Genomic DNA, 14,411 nt, shown 5'->3' on the forward strand with positions numbered 1-14,411 from the left:
CTCTCTCCCGTCGGAAGAGGATTGTGAGCCCCAGACGCTGCTGGTGGTGGTGGCAGCCGCCACCCCTGCCCAGGGCACTGCCGCCTGTTCCTCCTCACATGAGTCTGAACGCGTTCCCGTGTCAGATCGTATTAAAAGGGTTATAAATTCTTCTGGCAGGAGTCTGCATTTTAGGATTGATGAGTGTGATCAGCAAACTATTCAAATAAGTATGCTTATTATTAAAACCCTGCTAGGAACAGGATGGCATGCAGAGAAACTAATGCAAAGCAATTTCTCCTTCATTTCTGAGCCTTACCCTGTTTTAATGTAGGCTAATAACATTCGTTTTTAATTGTTTCTTTGGGTAGATTGACTGCTTTTGTATTTGCGTGTCTCCAGAAGTTGGGATTTGTATGGCTTGTGTGGGAAGTGGCCATACATGTCCAGACGTACACATTGTGCTAGCCAAAGGCATTTGAAAACCATCCAGGGCTAGGACTGGGAGACTAAAATGGAAAAAATCTAGCAGCTTTCCCATTACTAATATCTACATTTTTATGAGCTTGGTTGTAATATAATTCCCACCTACTGGGACAATTCCTGAGCTGTTTGTTCAATATTTATCTGGTTCTGAGTCAGACAAAACTCCCAGATCTCCAGGCAACATAAATTACCATGGATCCTGTAACTTTGCAGTTGATGACTGGTCTCAGCTGAGGCCAGGATAACCGCCGAGATTTCCTCTTATCTGTGCAGCAGTTACGTGACACCGGTTGTACTACATGTGTGTCCTAATGTTAGAATAGGGTTTAGCTCCTGCTTTTGTAAAGCCAACAAATAACTGACTTGTGCGTTGAGCAAACCGTGCAGCAGCTCTCCTGGGTCAGGCCGGTCTGCAGAGGCAAACCCGCAGGGAACGGCCCCCCGTAACTGTCCTCCCTGGCCGCGTGGTAATGGCAGCACGAACACACATGAGCAGCAAAGAAAGTTTCAAATTGCTCAACTAAACAGAGCACTTGTGTCTCATGAAGGTGTTCGGGGTGCAACCAAAGCAAATGCAGCTCCCCTAGTACAAACGGGTCTGACCTGGGGTCGGCAGCAGAGGAAAAGCCCCAGTGGACACATTAGCTTTCAAAAAAAGTCTCTCAAGGTATTTCTGGTACATGCTGAGTGTCCTTCAGTTTTGTTTCAACCTTTTAAATTTATATGCTCACATTTCCTGAATGGCTTAAGGTGTTTTTAGATAATTGCAGTAACAGAAAAACCTCTGACCAGCAGCAATTAGGTACCAAACCAGGAGCCCCCAGTGCCTCATCCCAAACCCAGGGTTTCACTGCACCCAGGAGAATTTTTGCCTGGTTTTCAGCACAGGCATCATAAGAAACATACAATAAAGATTGCTGTTTTCCCTATGTAGGTAATTTCTGATGTGGTAATAATCTGTTTCCTAAAAAAATTAGTTGGAGAATAGAGAACTGGGGAATAAAATGTACTACAAAGTGTGAGCAGAACTCCTCGGAGCATCCCGAGGCAGCTCTGGGTCTCACCCTGCACAGCTGCCCGTGGCTCTCACCGACACAAACCCAGGTGCTGTCTGGTTGCTGCTTTAGTTCAAGGGCTTTTTAAAATGTGACATTTAAAAGGCTGAAGCCTCGTGGCACGGGTTAAAAGCCGTTGTTGCTGGAAGGATGATCCGGGAGACACGTTCCAAATGTGACTTCTTAAAGATGATAGGCACTTTTATAAAACTCTGCCCATTTATCTGCAAAACTCCTGCAGATCAAGACCTATGAATTATTAGTGTAATGAGATTAGGCATACATTTATGCTACATGGTCTTAAGTTGTTTTAAATTCCGAAGATGAGATAGGGTCAAGCACGAAAGGGCAACGCGGCAGAGCGCCGGTGGCAGACTGCGTGAGTGACTTGTCTTCCTATTAACATTGTCATATCCCTGTTGGGTGCGTTTCCCATTTCCCTCTCTCCCTGGGAGTTGGCTGGGAAACTTAATCTCCAAAATAGTCAAGGAAAAAAAATTGCTTGTGAGTGCTCAGACTGTAGGAAGGGAGAAAGGAGGGAAATGGGAGATAGGAAAAGAACGGGGGGAAAAAGGTAAAAAGGAGTGGTAGGGTGAAGGAGGTGTTGCTGTCCCTGCCACATAGAGTGAGCACAAGTGCTTTGGGCATTTTCTCTTGTAAAGATTTTTGTAACCTCCAAATATCGACAGGAGCGCATGTATCCCCACCACCCCTCCTGCTCTTCTGATTTTCTTCCTGGAGAAGCGGAGATGAAACCCCCCGAGGAGAGCTATCAACTGAAGAGACATGAGAGCATCAATTTTTCTCTCGTTAAACAGATCTGCTCGGAGGCTTGTGCCGCGCGGTTCCCCGAAGGTCGTCCTCTGCCTGGCAGGATGGAGCACGGCCGCGTGCGAGTTGTTCCACGTCCGGCAGCTGTCTCCAAAACTGCTTTGCCAAAGAGAAATAAACATGCAAAAAGAAGAAAGGAAAAAAAAAAAAGAACAAAACATCCTGAGACTGCTGGGTTTTGCTGAGCTCTCCTGTGAGATCAGCTGTCAGGAAAGCAGACAGGTCCTGTGGTGTCCCTTGCTTGGCCGCAGACCCGCTCTGACCGGGAACGGCACTGCTGGCTGCGGGCCAGCCCCGGGATCTGCTCGATAACCGTGGGTGGGAAGGGCGGCGGTGATGGGGGAAGCGATGAGAAGGCTGATGTGTCCCCGTCGGTGTGGCTGGGACCGAACACAGAGCGTGAGAGGGCTTCGGGACCTCCCGAGTTCACACCTGTGCATCAGGGTGCTCCGCAAAGGGTTTTGCAGTGTAATATCGCTCTTCCGAATGGCGAAGCCCGGGGCAGGACAACTTTCCATCGTCTCCAAATCCCCTCGCTTCTGTCCTGGTCCTGCTTGCAGACTCGTTCGCTCGTGTGGAGTTTTGAGAACAAACCCCCTGTAGCACCTTGCAGGGGGTTCAGGGGCTTGGGGGGTGAGGAGCCTTAATTTAAAGGTTTTGCAGAAATTTGCCGATTCCAACAAACAGTTTGTCTAGGAACTAGAGGGGGGGGGTGTCACTTTGCAAAAAGAAAAGTATTCTGAATCTCAGCATTAACTCAACAAAAGGGATTTCAAATTAGGTAGGGGCAGAGGGAGAATGTTGGCGAGAGTTGGGTGGGTTTTTGCAAAAAGATCTGCCAATTTGCAATCAATAAATCATCCTTTTTTTAATACATGAATGCATGCATGAGCAGTTTCTCCAGATACTAAACTTCCTATGAAATATTTGTATTTCTTTTCCTAAATTTCTTTTATTAAAAACAAATAAAATCAAATAAAAGCAGGCAAAATAGTAGTGATGTAGGCTCTGAGACAGTTGCTGTAACCTCCTATAAAAGGGAAGAGCTACAGCAGGCTCTTACTGCCACTCTTGCCTACCTCATGTTAGCAACTTTTGATGTGATTTTGTTTCTTTGCAGTAGTGTGGTGATTTCCCATCCTATTGCTTTGGTTTAGGCAAGTCTGGGAAATAAGGGTGAGAACTTTGTGTGCTTCAATTTTCTTGTCCTCCGTTCTTTAAAGTTATTCACCTTGAACGTGAGCACTTCTCTAGTTCCCCAATTAAATATACATACTGTAGTGTTCCTGGAGGGATGCGTAAGGGGAGTGACAAAGAGGGAAAGCATTTGAAGATGAATTATAGATCAGGATTTTGATAAAAACAACAATCGCCGTATGCTGTCTGGTTGCACAGGACCGTGACTTGCTGTGGCCCTGGCAGGGTTAAAGACGACCACCTCTTGCCTGTCAGTGAGTCCGGTCGCTGCCTGGCAAATCTGGCTTTCCTGAGAGTCCACATCCTACATCAGAGCAACCACAAAGAAAAATGGAAAAGGCTTAAAATATAACAGCCTCTAGGATATTTTGGTAAATGATCATGATGTAAAATTGCGTAGAGATGGATTGGTGAAGGGATAGACAGTTATAAAGTTAAAGAAATGATGTCTCTGAAACTAATTCTAAATGAATGACACCTTGTAGATCTTTACTGCCTTCCATCTGAGAAACTCAAGCTGACATGCTGACATTTATTAATTAGAATTCATTTTACAAGAGAACAAGCTGAGGATGAGAATGGAGAAGTCGCTCTCAGCCCATCATAAGTCAGACGTCGGGGATGGAGGCAGCAATAAAAAACAAGAACGCGGATTCCCAGCCGCATGCTTGAAGCCTGTGGTGATGCTGATCAGAAAGGCAGGAGAAATAAATTCTGCACAAAGGTGAAAACAACACTCAGGTCAAGCAAGATTTATTTTGCTCGGAGTTGAAGTCAATGAAGCTCTTTGTGAGGGAGGAAGGAGGTAACAAATTTGTGCCGCGAAGAAAAGCCCCATGTGAAAACCCACACAGGGTGTAACCCTGTTGCTGAATTAATTACAGTATGATGAGCTCTCTAGATAGGCCGTGCTCCCTTCATTTATCTAAAGCTTCTCATACAGGCTATACTTAGTAGATAACAGACTCTAATCTTTCCTTTCTTCACATTTATTTGTATCTATTTATGGGGTTCATTAAACCCAAAGCATTTTAAAAGAAATGAGCAGAAACGCGAAGGGAGGAAGATGAGGAGAAAGGAGAGGTGAGAGCAGCAGAAGGTAGTGATGGGTAGGAGGGCTCCGCACAACGCCTGGCTGCGTTTCACTTAGCTTTGAGGAGCCATCAGGTAAAATTAATTTTTAACAACATAGACTGTACAGACTAATTTCTGTGCCAGGACTGGACTGGATTCTTTCTTGATCAAGTTTAACAGGAAAGGGTTTAATTTGAGGTTCCCGAACTGAAGAGATAGGACATTAATCTAAACTGTTACACAAGCCAGAAACAAAGTCAATTTTAATGATGAAATAGCTTATCTGCTAGAAGATATCCTCCCAGATAGACACAACTGAAAGTCTGAATGAAATTAATAAAATTATATTAGGGGGGAAAAAAATTGCAGATTGGCCAAAACTGTAATTAGTTTCTGTGTCCTCTTGGGATTGAACTCTTACTGGTGAGGTTTTGTTTCGATTAAACACTGTCTTGATGGAGACACCCAGCTTTCCAAGATGGAAAGTGGAAAACCTGTAACAAAGCTGCAAGACTCAGAAGCACGCTGTAACCTTTTTAACCCCTTCCATCAAATCCACCTTTTCCCTGCCAGCAGCAGCAGTGCACGCTGCAGCCTGGCCCCAGCACCTCGGGCTTGCTCCTGCAGGGGCAGATCCTCAACTGGCATAAATACTCCTCCATAAATACTCTGCTGACTTCAGCAGAGCTGTATTACTTACAACCAGTGAGGATTTCGTCGTTACTTTTGCTATGAGGCCAACGTGCATGCGATATCGGCTGCCAGAGGCATTTGCAAAGGCATGGGGATATCGTAGCCGGGTCCCACGGCGCAGCTGGTGTGCGGGCGCTGAGCAGGACCGTGCGTCTGCAGCTTGCCAAGCTGCATTGCCAGTCACCGCTAATAATCCTCTGTTTGGGTAGTGTGCTCGCCACGTCTGTCTTTTGATACGATATCATGCCACCAAGGCGAGATGTGCTCAGACTGAACAATAATTTATACAGAAGCAGAGCCAAAAAGATAAAACCTACTACCAGTGTTATCCTTGCTTTACCGTAGAGGAATCCTTTCCTGGTGGCGACGAGTCATCTGTCAGCCCTGCTGAAGTCCCAAGGAAATTAAGCTAAATTATGTGAATGTTAGGGATCACCACTCTAAACATTTCAGTGCTCAGTTCATTCTTTCTTCCCTGAAGAGTATTATTTGGTAAAACAAAATAGCTCTTAATTGACCACCTGCCTTGTTCAAATGGGAGAACTACTTGATGATATGGGAAGGATCAAACAGCAAGCTTGATTTTAAAATAAAAAGGAAAAAAATTGAATAGCCCTTAATATAGTTAACCAGATTCTGTCCTCTTCTGCACTAGTGACTCTGATCTCGGTTACCCACTGACTCCTGATGTCTTCCCTGGCAAACTGGGGCAGCATGCAGCCAGGTGCCAAACTTCAGTATTAAAATGCAACAGAATGAAAGTGAAATATTCGTTTCCCTTCTCACATCCAGCCCCAGTCTGCCTTTGAAGAAAGTGAGCCATATAAAAAATGGATGAAAAGGTTCCTTGGGAAATTGCAGCATTTGCCTACAGCAGAGTCTGATATTTGGGGACAGATCGACAGAAGTATTCAGGCACTTGGAGGCCTTTACTAACTCTGTGTAAACCCAATGAAGCTTTAGGTGCCCATCTAATGAAGGTAAAAATGATCAGTCTCTGTTATTCCAGCCCTTTGTCTTTTGCCTCAGAATGAGCCTGCAGATCAGATCGGAGCCTGAGCGCTGGTTTTCACGTGTAACTGCACTGTGACTCTCTGCTCCGGCGGCAGAAGGAGAGTCCTTGGGCGTCTGGAGCCCGGCTCCGGGGACGCTGCGGGGCTGGTGACCATCTACTGCCCTGCTTGGTGGGGCGAGCCCCTTTGAGGAGAGGCTCTGTGGGTCATGCAGAGCTGGCAGGATTTCTGTGTTAGCATACACTTTTTGGCTTAAACATCCATCTTGTCAGATGCTCTCACCCAGTCAAGCATTAGCATGTGTTTGTCTTCACGGCTGCATTGTAGGATGATCTGGGAGCCCAAACTGGAGAGTACTTGCGGTTTGTTGGTTTTTTCCTACTGCTCTGTAAATCACGGGATGTGCTTTATTTCTGCAGGCTGGTGTCACTTTAGCATAGAGGAATGGGATGAAAGGATAAGAGCAGGGGAAGGGGGAAATAGGTTGTTTTTCTTATCGAAAAAACATACAAAACCTTCAGCCCTAGCACAGCCCTGAGCACTTGGGACGCAGCCGGGGGAGCGGTGCGGAGCCCTCTCGTGCCAAGAGGCGAGTGGAGCCCCGCTGGGCAGTTCCCAGGCACCTCAGCAGCCCCACACCGAAGCAGAGCACCCCCTCTGGCTCCGCGTTGCCCCGTGCCCATGCTCAGCCGGCTGCAGGTGGCTCTCATAGATGGCCCCTCCAAAAATCCCCACGGCCGGCTCCTTCCTCGCCAGCTGCCTCCCGGATTGCACGGATGCGGGCGCTGGCAGGCAGGAGCTCCCGCGCCGGTTTGTACAAACCATTGCATGGAGGCAGAGCAACCGGCATCTGTCGCTGCAGTCGGTGGTGGGGGATTGCTCGGTTCTTTCAGCCAAGGTTGCCTCCTGTGCTGGTTGTGTTAAACAGCACTTCTTTTTCAAAAATATGTGAGCTGGATCCTTTATTTCAGGCTGTGGCAGGAGCGTCTGGGCTGCGGGACGGGAGTGCTGCAAGCGGCACCTTGCTTCACAGCCGGCTTTGCTGTGGTGGGCTGGAAGCCAGGTCCTGGGAAGATCCTACACCCCTTTTTTGGAAGCCTGAGCAGAGCAAGCCTTTGCAGCTTGATTTTTTTCAAGAGGATGAAGCCTTGCTTCTGCTATGTACTTCTTGTAGAAAAATAGTCTGTCCCCTTCAGAGAGGGGCTACATGAGGGTCGCTCACCTTACGAGGTTTAAAAGGGGATTCAGTTATCTGTCCTTCTCTGACCTTAACATCTGAAGCAGCAGAGAATGCCTCTGTTTGGGCATCTGGGAATAAAACCGCATCAGTCTTCCTCCTGCAGGGTCCTCTGCCTTGCCCTTTTTATTGTCTGAGGTCTTGTTCAAATCCTGGCTCTTTCACATATGATCAGCTTCTGCTTTGCTGGAGTCAGACAGAAGTAAAAACAAACAGACTTCTATTCCCCAATACAACTGCCGTGCTGGTTAATACACAGTCCTCTGGCCTTTTTTCCTGCAGAGGCTTTGAGCCCTTCCCCTCCTGCTGCTGACCCCTGTAGCAGCGAGTCCCCAGGCTGTGCCGCGGGGCTGCCTCTCGGGGATGCTCAGCGATCACCTCCCTCCTCTTGCGTAAGGGCCGGACGCACACAACGCAAATGGTGCTGAGCAGAGGGACAATGTGGCCGGACCTCATCAGGGGCACAGTCACCCCTTGGCAGGGTCTCTGCAGGGCTCGGAGGGAGCTGGTGCTCTGCCGCGGGTGGGGAATGCGCCCCAGGACTGTGCTGGCAGGAGCAGGACCACAGCAGCCGGGAGCGTGGCGGTTCCAGCACGTGAATATTTATTTGCTAAAATAGGAGCGTCCCCTTGTACTTACAGTATAGGTATCCCTGTGCTAAACTTACCTACGGGACAAACTGATGTGCTGTGGGACACCTTCCTTCTCCCCCAGCAGCCAGGGCTAGAGGAAACGCTTCTCCGCCACTGCCTCCAGCGAGCTTGCTGGTCAGGCAGCCTCTGTCACTAACCCTTGTGTTTAGCCAAAAAGTGCGTTAAAACTATTCACGTGCCCAAGAGCTTCATTGAGGCATTTCACAGACCTGTGAACGTTCCACAAATTGATTAAATGCTGTAACTAATCTACGGCTACTTAGGCGCTTCATGGTTGTCACTGTAGCGCGAGGCACAGCTCTCCGGATCTCGCTGCAGGAGGGGACCCAGGCTTTGCTGATCCCGGGGCAGAGACAGACCCCGTCCTATGCAGAGGGCGAGAGGAGATAAACGTGCCGGTTGACTTTCAGCCCTTCCCGAGCCTGCCCCAAGGTGGAAATGGAGAACGTGCAGTTTGCAGGAAAGAACCAACTTATCTGTCTGTATCATTCTTTGTCCTGCGAGATCCTGACAAATTTTTGGACCTGTTCTGACAACACAGTCATCTCCAGTGTGAAATATCACAAAACAACAATACTTTACAAAAAGTCAGAAAAAGAAAAAAATAAAACCCATGTTCTTCTTGACAGTATTTGGAACTTCGGGGAGCAAAATCTCTATGTGATCTAAAAACTTACCAGGAGTCCAGCTAACAGGTCGTGAACGGTACCAGGAAATGCTGTGGGCAGGATTTGATTTACTGCGTACTATCGCATTTTAATGGGAAATCTGTTGCACCTATGCTCCTGTCATACACCTCACGGACTGAGGCAGTAGTAAGTCTTTAGCTTAATTTTATATAACTGGAGAAACTTCAGTAATGTAAAGCTGCTGTGGCATGCAGGGAGATTTGCTTACATGCTCAGACTACTCTTAGAAATGATTGATCATGTTTAAGTATTGGCATCCAGCTAACCTTCCTGCCTGCTGTCGAAAGCATACAATATTTTCTAGGCTACTTTCCATTTTCCATATTAGCATACAGAAGGAGAGAGATCATGCTTAAACGAGTTTGTTTAGCTTTTAGTAACATTTTTGAATGTCTCTAAAAATCGCGCCACCAAGATTGGCTCAGCAATGTGTTTCAGGCTTTGATTTAAATGTCTCTCCATTTGTTTGGGATCAGATTAGGGTAGATTTAGAAGAGATACAAAGGAGGAAATTCTTCACTCTGAGGGTGGTGAAGCACAAGTTGCCCAGAGAAGCTGCGGATGCCCCATCCCTGGCAGTGTTCAAGGCCAGGCTGGATGGGGCTTTGAGCAACCTGGTCTGGTGGAAGGTGTCCCTGTCCATGGCAGGGGGGTTGGAACGAGGTGATTTTTAAGATCCCTTCCAACCCAAACCATTCTGTGATTAGGTCATTAGTAGTGTGTGCACATCACTTGCCATTTCCGTCTTCAGGAAGACAGGCAGACACCAAGAGACGTGTTAGCCAGAAATGTTAACAGAAATGAGCTTTGCAGCGTGCAGGTCCTGTGCACGGTGATACGTTTGCTAAAACACACCTTCAGTTATGTGCTTTGCCCCATTTGGGGATGGTTTCGTGGTCTGAGATCCCTTGATGAGATTCTGGCATCTTGCTGGGGGGGAAAATGCAGGGTTTTCCTCTGCTAGATCAAGTCAAGGCTACAGAGACACTCCAATAATTTCAGTAATTTCAGCCTTCAGTTTATCACAAATTTAATGGATGAAAGGTGGAAGCTGACAAGCATAAGAAATTTGGTACGTGCGTTACTGATATGATGATTTAGCCCGCGTAATCCTGTACGATGCTGTTACCCCATCCCTGCATGGCCCTGACGACTTCTCATCCAGTTTGTTCCTTTTCCAGCTCAGCATTTCTCACTGTGCAGTCCTGCTGCAGATATTCATATCTAAGAAATATAATCAATGACTTGATTTCAATGCTATAGGCGTTCCCTATAGAAATCCCCTGCTCAGTCAATTAGTAGGACTGAATTTCATATTACTTAACATCTATACTTCTAGAAGGCAGGAGATTCCAGCATCTCCATCTATATTTGCTGGGATTATTGCTTAAAGGTGGCTTAGCTACTAAGCCACTGCTGCAAAAACTCCATTAACGTCTTTACTTGTTGTACGTGTGAGCTGGAAGGATTTCAGTACCGCAGGTCGAATAAAGAAACCTGACACCCGTTCTTCAAGCAATTAAACTTTGTAAAGTCAACTATGTGTATTTCATTAAGGAAATGGATCCATCAGCACTGGGAATACCGTTTATGAATATTTCCTTGTAATGGAAAAGTGAGCATGTTGACAAGATGAATTATTAGACATATTTACAAACAGCTGTTAAAAAGCCTATGTGTGTATCCCAGCTGTATTTTTTCCCTTTTTATGCAGGGTTTATAGCAGTTATACTTTGAAAAGCCAGCTTGATTGGCTTTCTTGCAAGGAGAGGTAAGCTTGATTAATTTATTCATACTCCACAAGACTGCAGTCACAACTGGAGGAGCAGTCTGTCCATCTGCAGTTTATTCATGGAACAAACCCAAGGGCAGACAACCAGTACACAGCCTACACGGTGTTTAATTACCACTATTGCCTACATCTGATGCTGGAATCAATAGCTCCGAGTCTTTCCCCAATCATGCTGATTTCTCATGGAATTCTCCTTCACTGTGGACTATATGAGAAGAGAACTGAGGTCATTAGTGGGAGTTTGACTGCACGGAGACCAGGGGAGAGGGTTTGGATCTTGGTGACACTGTAAAGGATCTGGCACGGTTCACTGGCTGATACTCCAGGTTTGCAGGGACAGATAGGAAAAAATGGATTAAGGCCAAGATATTGCCACTTGAGGTATTGTGAATGCTACTTCTAAATATGTCAGCTTGGAAGTTATAAGAAATGTGAATCCCATGGCATTAGACAGATTACAAGTACAGAATATGCAATGAGATTATTGCCAAGACGTTCAGATTTTTCTCCTGTCTGCATCCCCTCCTGCTGTCACTTCCCCGCCTCAATCTTTTGCTTCTCTGTCAACGGAATAGATACAACAGCTCTCGGCTGGCGAGGTACAGCCAGGACCTCCCACTGCCCCCAAAGCCCTTGGGGACCATGGTGTACATGGCACTGCGGCAGGGAAAGCTTGACCTGAAAACAACTGCGTCTGCTTCCTGCAGTGAGATTCCCCTGTATCCCCCGCCAGCCTCTAGCAGATCCTCTTTTTTCTCTTTGACTAGACGCCATGTGGAAAGTTCCTTGTGTTGTTTCCATCTGACTACAGCAGCATCTGCTGCTGCTGATAAAGCTGCTAGAGGAACTGGGAAAGGATCAGCCTCAGCCTGCGCGCTGCCCCCTCGACAGCGTCGGCCGTCTGGTGGGACCCGGCTAGTGGCAATGCTCTAGAGCAATTGTCACCCACCTCGGTATGCCTCGGCCGCTCTGTTTTGAGTGCTCAGGTCCATCTCTATTTACCAAGGCAACGTAGCATCTGCTGGAGGTAACAGAATGCCTGTGCTTAAACATCGGTGTACGCTTTAGTGTATTTTCTCTTTGGAGATCCACTGCCACGTCAGGGTTCCCCTGCCATCCATTTAAATCTCTCCTAGCAAATTTCATCTTCTCTGCTCCAGAGCCAGTTTCTCCAAGGAAGAGACTGTGAAGCTGGAAGCTGGTGGAGACAAGGACATGAACCTGTTGGAGCAAGTCCAGAGGAGGGCCACAAAGATGATCAGAGGGCTGGAGCACCTCTCTGAGGAGGACAGGCTGAGAGAGTTGGGGTTGTTCAGCCTGGAGAAGAGAAGGCTCCGGGGCGACCTTATTGCAGCCTTCCAGTACCTGAAGGGGGCCTACAAGAAAGCTGGAGAGGGACTTTTTACGAGGGCACGTAGTGATAGGACAAGGGGTAATAGCTTTAAACTGAAAGAAGGTAGATTTAGATCAGATAGAAGGAAAAAAATCTTCACTATGAGGGTGGTGAAGCACTGGAACAGGTTGTCCAGAGAAGTTGTGGATGCTCCCTCCCTGGCAGTGTTCAAGGCCAGGTTGGACGGGGCTTTGAGCAACCTGGTCTAGTGGAAGGTGTCCCTGCCCATGGCAGGGGGGTTGGCACCAGATGATCTTTAAGGTCCCTTCCAACCCCAACCATTCTGTGATTCTATGCGAAATGGAGCACTTGGGGCTTTAGAGCTGCAGAGAACCGCTTGGAACAAGCTTAATGTGTTAATGGTGTATTTGCTGAGGTCGGTTTTCATATTGTTTGAATCTGGGTCTCCAATTTCCTTCCCCTGGCTCCAGCAGCTGTCTGTTTGCCATATAGGATTGCAGGAAGAATATTGTTCCTGTAGCACAAGAGATGATAATGTAATACAAGCTGTGCAAATTCTCTGTATTTATATCCACAGTTTTTACAAATTTATTTAAACAAATAGACCTAGTCTGAAGCCAGCTCTGTTTCTATGTGTCGTGATTCCCTCTGAGTATTTTGGGTCTCTCTAAGCTAAATCCATGAAACGAATACAGTATTTTTTAAAGAAGATTTTAAAGTTAATTAAAGAAATGGAAGTATATACTTATAAAGAAGCTAGATTTGGCATAGCATCCATATATAATACGTCTAGTTTCAAAGGAGGTCTAGTGGAAGGACACATTTTCTCTCTAGGGTGCTTAGGTTGATGAGAAACCTATTTGTAAGGAAAATTGACTTTGGAAATGGTTGAGAGCAAGCTGCTGCTTTTTTTTAAGTCTCTGCCAAGTGATTGATGTTGTCCACAGGTTCATCAGATCATTGCTTCCAATAATATAATTTTGCTTATTTATTTTGTATATGATCAATATGATAAATATTACAGAAACGTGGAAGTGCCAACTAGATTATTTCTGGCTGTAGCAGAGTGGCGAGGGGGCATGCTCCAGCTTACACTATGTGCCTTGTGAAGCAGAAAAGCAATTCAGTCAGTCTAAAGGCTACAGATGAGGCTGTATGTTCTCTGCAATAAATGCAAATGATGTGAATTCATTTCACTGGTAAGAGGAGGAGGGAAAAAAATTAAAGCTAAAGATGTTGCCGATCAAGGAATTCAACTTTAAACAGACGCAAAATTAACATAAAAGAAAACATGGCAATAAAGAGAGGGGAAAAATAGACTTCACTAAAATAATCTGGTTTAATGAATAGACCATGATCTATTTCTGAAGTACCTCTCTGTGGTAGTGTTTTTTCCTTTTTTTTTTCCTTTTAGAGCATGTACAATGGCATTATGGCCTAGCTGCAATCAGTCTGCTGCGAACAGCTTGTATATATTTGGATGTTCACTGGCCCATGAGAGCAAATCGTCCTCCCTTACCGTCAAAGACTTTCTTTTCCAGTTCCTTTATTAGGTAACAAATGGTTCCCGTTTCTTTTGTTCTCAGTGTTAAGCACATTCAGTTTTTCTGGCTCTGTTTTATTATTTTTTGTTTAGATTTGTTAATGACTTATGTTTCTTTATTGTTTGCAAGGGACGGTGTTGTAGTCTCTTCTGCTTTTCACTAAGAAATACGTTGTAATGAAATACAGCCCAGAGCTTATCAATGCAGAATATAGACCCAGCGGGGATTCTTCCATGGAGCATTCACTGCAGCATGCTGGGGTAATTCTTCTAAAGCCTCTTTAACAGAAAGTAAATTCTTACTTGCCCATGCCGAGTGCCATAACTGCTAAATGGTACCCAGTATCTCTCACACTTGGTGTCCAATGTCACAGAAGAACTAAATGATAAAATAATCTTAAAATAAGATATTCAGATTTATGGATAGTCTGCTCAAGTCTCCTCTTATTTAAATTTAGTTTGAATTACTTCTAGGCTAAGGAGTTCTGCAAAGGAGTTCTGTTCCTCTGTGCATCCTGAGAGGCGAGAGAGGGAAGGGTCAGACCCTCATGAGAAACCTGCTGGTGCCACCTGCGAGCGGCGCAAGGGCTCCTGGACTGGCGCCGGGATGGCCAAACACGAGGTGAGGGCTCTGCTCGCGTGGGAATTACCCCATCCGACAGAGAAATGGGCTCTGAGGCTTGCTTTTGGAGTCACCGCCAGTAACTTGAAATGATTCAAGCCCTGAAAATGCCATGGGAGGTGGAGCCTGAGGATGCTGCGGTGCCAGAGGTGCTGAGGAATTCCGAGATGTCGATCAGATATTGGCAAATCTG

The 14,411-nt window shown here is 46.2% G+C and overlaps 1 protein-coding gene across 5 annotated transcripts in view; it reads left to right on the plus strand.

Moving 5' to 3' along the window:
• PLXNA2 (plexin A2) overlaps window positions 1-14,411 on the plus strand; it is a 260,299-nt gene that overhangs the window by 57,562 nt on the left and 188,326 nt on the right. For 3 of the 5 annotated variants that reach the window (XM_087761940.1, XM_009462408.2, XM_087761947.1), the window contains exons 1-2: window positions 13,481-13,606; window positions 14,071-14,218. The exons of 1 other annotated variant lie outside the window; for it this stretch is intronic. The gene's annotated coding sequence lies outside the window, so the exon portion shown is untranslated. Of the gene's footprint in view, window positions 1-13,480; window positions 13,607-13,814; window positions 13,858-14,070; window positions 14,219-14,411 lie in introns of those variants that run through there. One more of the 5 variants, XM_087761942.1, reaches the window with a different exon arrangement.

Source organism: Nipponia nippon, unplaced genomic scaffold (assembly GCF_047370975.1).
Source record: "Nipponia nippon isolate SJK-2023a ecotype South Korea unplaced genomic scaffold, ASM4737097v1 scaffold_25, whole genome shotgun sequence".
NCBI lineage: Eukaryota > Metazoa > Chordata > Aves > Pelecaniformes > Threskiornithidae > Nipponia > Nipponia nippon.